Genomic DNA, 5,523 nt, shown 5'->3' on the forward strand with positions numbered 1-5,523 from the left:
CATTTAGGAAAATTTTCCCTTTCTTTCATACTCTAGATCGTCCAATAGAAGTCTGTCATAAGAAACTTACTAAGAGTCATGCATTTCTAAAATCTATTCAACTACCCTTCATACTCAAGATTGTTGAAATATCAAAATGCAAATCATTATCGATGAGTTACTCTTAACAAGAAGTCTTCAAAAAGTATAGAGATTGCACGAGGATTGAGAGAAGAATGTTAGTGAGCATTAAGTAGGTTGATTCGAAAGAATGCTCCCTTTATCATATGAATCCTAAGTACAAGCTAAATGTAGGATGTGTTATCAAATTCTCTTCTCTAAACCTTTTATTAGGTGAGACCCTTAAGAGGAAAGTGTGTTTTGAAATACTTTGGCAGTATCGTTGCTTGATGATAGTGTGATTTTGCATTTTTATAAGCTAGTAGTAGTAGATGTGACCAAAGTTAGAACTATGCATTTAGAAGTGTAGTAACCTAAGGGATGGGGATAATTATTGAGTAAAGTGTGTATTGCAGTCATGTACCCGGAAATTCATGAATGAGAAATTTTCTTTTATATGTAGGTTATGGAGTAAAAATGTTGTGTGGATTTTGTGATAGAAGGTAGATGAATAGTTACATGTTAGGATGAGTTAGAGTAGACTTGAACTAGAAATTGAGTTTACCTTGATGTGTCATTGTGTTAGTGAAGACCAAGTATAGGTGTTGAATAGAAAAATAGAGTATTCATGAGGTGATAGATCTAAGCTACGCTTATTATTTTGAAAGGAGAACCTCATTATATTCAGAGGCTTATAGAGCTGATAAAACAACGATGCATAGTGAATGAATGAATAAATAGTAATTATGTTGTGCAAGGAAATGTGATGGTAATTTGTAAATAGGTTGGCTGGGAGATAAAGATTGACTTACATGTCAAGTGGTTTTGGTAGGTGAGTGTTTCTTTATTTTAGCTAGTAGTCAAAAGTTAGTATAGTATGTGATAAATTATATTGTTATCCGTGTTTAGTACAATAGACACTAGGATTGAATTTAAGATGAGTGGCGTGATAAATATGATGGCAACATAAGGATGATGATACTAGAGGTTTGATCTAGTAGATTTGACATAAAGTAGGTGAGTATTCAAGAACTACTAATCAAAAAATCGATCAATCGCTAGTTGAAGATTGATTTTAGAAATCACGATAATGAACTAGAATAAGAAACAACACTAAGACATTATAACTTGAGATAGGTCAAAGATATACGAACTCACAATGTCTTGGACTGCCTTGATCGACAAACTTCAATGAGGTCAAAGGTGACTTTGGTGATGTTGTCTCCCTTCACCAAAGTTAACGGATTATCAACTTAAGTTTGGAGATGTTTTCTCACTTTGGCAATATCGCCTAGGGGTGGCAGGGGGACCGGGATATCCCGCCCCGGCCCGCATCCGCCCCAACCCGCGTCCCGCCCCGGCCCGCCTTCACTAGTGTAGGGGGATTTATGGGGTGGGGGATGAGGGGACCGGTCAGGGGCCGGTTCACCCCTGGGTCTCGGTCGACACGGACCGCTCCCGGCCTTGTTGAACCGGCCGATTCGCGAGATCCCCCTAATTTTTTTTTCATAAAATTTGAAAATATTATCGTTACTAGCCATTGGGGAAACGGCTAGTGGGGCCCCAACAGCTTTTTTACCCTTTTTCACTTCCCAAATACCCCCTACCACCCCCTACTTTTAAAACTTTAATTTAAACCCTCAAGTTTTAATAATTACACTTTAACCCATTTTTAATATTATAAATACCCCTCTATCCCTTATAATTTCTTACAAAATCATCTATTTTCATTTCTCTCTTCTAAGTTTTTATATCCTCTCAACTCTCAATCTCTCAAGTGTCAATCTTAATTTGTATTCCATTTTAATTCTCATATTATTATAATCCATAATTCCATATATTTCAATTTTCAATTCTAAATTTTCATATTATATCAATATATAAAATTAAATCATATTTGTTATCAAGTATTGATTGGAGACTTGGAGTTTCAAATTACAACTTACAACAAATCACAAGCTTCAAGAATCGATTTAACGTCTGCTATTAATGCAGATGTTTGGTACATTCGTTTCATAATATTTATTTTTTATATTTCGTCTTTATTTTTTGTGTTATTATTATCTTTATATTACATTTTATATATAATTAAGTATGAGTTCTAGCCAAAAAAATACCAGTAAAGGAAAAGAGAAAGCACAAGATAACGAACAAAGTGGAATTTTTAAAATATTTAATTTTGATAAAAAAAATGTAAAGAAAAAGAGAGTAGTAAAAGTGGTAGTACTTTATCTAAATCAATGTATAGAGTTAGATTTAATACAAATAATTCTACTTATGTTGATGATACTCCTTATGATATTCATCCAAATGTTCAACTCGATCACGAAAGTTTAGAACGACGTTATGATAATATTAATCCTAATGTTGATGAAAATTCAGGTGAAGAAGTAGAAGTTGAAGTGGAAGAAGAGGATTTAGATGATACACCTACTAGACCGGTGACAAAAGCTCCAAATGACGCTATAAATTCAACAGAGCAAAATTATGGACGTCCATCACTTATACCTCCCACAAGGGAGAACGTGAAGTGTCAACGCCCTAAAACTTCTATTGTGTGGCAATTTATGACTTTCAATAAAGAAAATAGTGTTGTTATTTGTAATAAGTGTAAGCAAGCTTTTAAACATAAACAAGATGGGGGTGAAGGTGGGACAGGGGGATTAATAGACATTTGTTATCTTGTGTGCCGATTCAATATAAAGAAGCTAAAGCATTAGCCAATAGAAAAAAAGGTCCAATTGATGAATTTGATATTTCGTTCGAACGTAGCCCGCAAGAGTCAAGGGGTTGTAGGGCGACTTCCAGAGATAATTATGGCGAGGGGAGATGAAGAGCATTCTTCCTTCGCGAATACCGACTTCACCAACCCCCAACCCTACCGGTAATGCATCGATAGGGTCTTCTAACATGGCTCAAGGAACATTAGATCCTTCTAACCCCTGTGGTCCAATAACACAACGAAAATATAATCATAAATTAGATCACAAAAATTTAGCTACAATGGTTGTTGTTTGTGGTTTGTCTTATAGTTTTCCTTCAAATTCCGGTTTTATTGAATATATTTAACAAACTTATAATCCGAATTATAGAGGTTTTTCAAGAAATACTATTAAGCATGATGTTTTTGAATATCAAGGTAAACATTCTCAATTTCTTCGCTGTATATTGAGCATATTAGATAGTAGAGTGTATATAACTGCAGACATGGGTCATAGTGTTAATGGAAATGATTATTTAACTGTTACAGCTCATTGGATTGATCATAATTGAAATTTGCAAAAAAGAATATTAAGTTATATACTATGTGTAGAGAAAAAAACTGGTGCATATTTAGCTTAAAAAATTTTAGGTATTTTAGATTATTACATGGTTATAGATAAAGTAATGTCTGTCGCATTAGATAATGCATCTAATAACGCTGCTAAAATGTTAAAAGTTAGATTATGTCAATTGACGATAATGCTTTTCATGTTAGATGTGTTGCACATATATTAAATCTAGTTGTACAAGAGGGTATTTCATTATTTGAATGTGGTTGCATGAAAATTGACTATGTCGTTGCCTGGATTTTTGCTACTAACAGTGCTTCTAGAATTAGGGAATTTAATGAGCATCGTTTACTATGTGAATTGCCGCCTAGAAAAATTCCAAAATATGTTAAAACAAGATGGAATTCCTTTTATGAAATGCTTTCAGTTGCTTACAAATACAGAACACCCATACAAATGGTGTTTAATGCTCATAATGCTGACCCATTAGTTAGAATTTGTGATGAAGATTGAGAAGAAACTAAAGAACTATAACAATTTTTAAGACTTTTTTATGATGCAACAACCATGTTTTCTGGAATTAATTATACTACAATTTAATCAGTATTAATAAATATTTGTGATCTTACAATTCAATTTTCTAAATATAAAAAAATAGATAAAATTAAAGTTGATTGAAGGTATGATTGAAAAAATTTTTAAATGTTTTTTTCCTATTTCACAAATTTATTTAACTGCTACTTTACTTCATCCTGATTACAAATTACGAGGTGTGCATGGCCTTGTTGACACTTTTTATGAAACTTTAGAAATTTCACCTCAAGAAATTCGAAATAGTGATACGTGTAAGGCTAGCATAAAAGTAGAAGCAAAAATTTTGTATGAAAAAATATAGAAATATTGAAAATATTGACGGAGAAGTTGGTCAAACTTCTAATCAAGAAATTATTTTGAAGTTCGAATTTCAACTTATATGCGAGGTTTTCCTGGTCTTAATTCTACTAACCGTGATGATTTTGAAGAATATCTTAATCAATCTTTAGAAGCATTGGAAATCAAATATGGCAATGAATATTTATTAGGATGGTGGAGTAAGTGAAGCAATGCATTTCCAACTTTGAGCAAAATGGTTCGTGATGTTCTAGCTATTCAAGCTTCATCAGTTGCATCGGAGGCTGTTTTCAGTGCGGCAAGGTTTCATATTGGCGATCATAGACATTGATTGGCGGAAGACAGTTTGGAAGCAACAGTTTTATTTAGAGACTGGGTCAATGCCGACAGGAGGAATAATAACTTGCCAAAGTTAACTAAAAAACAAGCAAGTTGGATAAAAATGCAAATTGAATGCAGTGATGATGAATTAGAGTCACAAGAGTTTCGAGCAAGTTTGCCAACATCGGAGGATCTCACCATCGATATGATGCGACAATTAGAATTGAAATTTAAAGGAGAAAAGATATTTTTTTAGATTACATACGAGAACTAATTAAAACAGAACCCTTCCTAGAAGGTAGCTGCGTAAAATTAGTTACTCATCTAATATTTGTAATAAATGTTAGTTTTACGTATGAAAACATATTGAAACAGAACCCTTCCTAGAAGGTGGCTGCGTAGATTAGTTACTCCACTAATATTTGTTAATTATAACTTCCAAGTTCTATTGAATAAATTTGAAGGTTTTAACTTTTATTAAAGTTTCTTTTATACAATTAGTGTTTCATTTTAATTTTAATATATATAACTAAATATATACTAAAGTACTAAACTAACTTCAAAATACTTAATTTGAAACTTGTAACTTGACATTTGAAATTTCAAGTTTAATATTACTTTAAAATATTTAAAATACAAATTTATACTTCTCAAATTTGAATTTTAATACTTTAAAGTTAAAACTTGAAATTTGAAAATTGAAGCTTGAAATTTGAAATTTTAAACTTGAAATTTGAAAATTTAATTTTAAATTTAAAAGTTAAAAGTTAAATTTAAAAATTATTAGCTAAAAACATATAATTTCATTACAAATAAATAAGTATTTAAAAAATAAAAAAAAATCTCATGTCCCGTCCCCCCAAATCCCATCTCATCCCGTATATATAGTGGGACGGAATGGGACCTATTTTCGTCCCCCCTAATCCCAGTCCCCCCTCCC

Source organism: Solanum pennellii, chromosome 10 (genome assembly GCF_001406875.1).
Source record: "Solanum pennellii chromosome 10, SPENNV200".
In the NCBI taxonomy this organism is placed as follows: Eukaryota; Viridiplantae; Streptophyta; class Magnoliopsida; order Solanales; family Solanaceae; genus Solanum; species Solanum pennellii.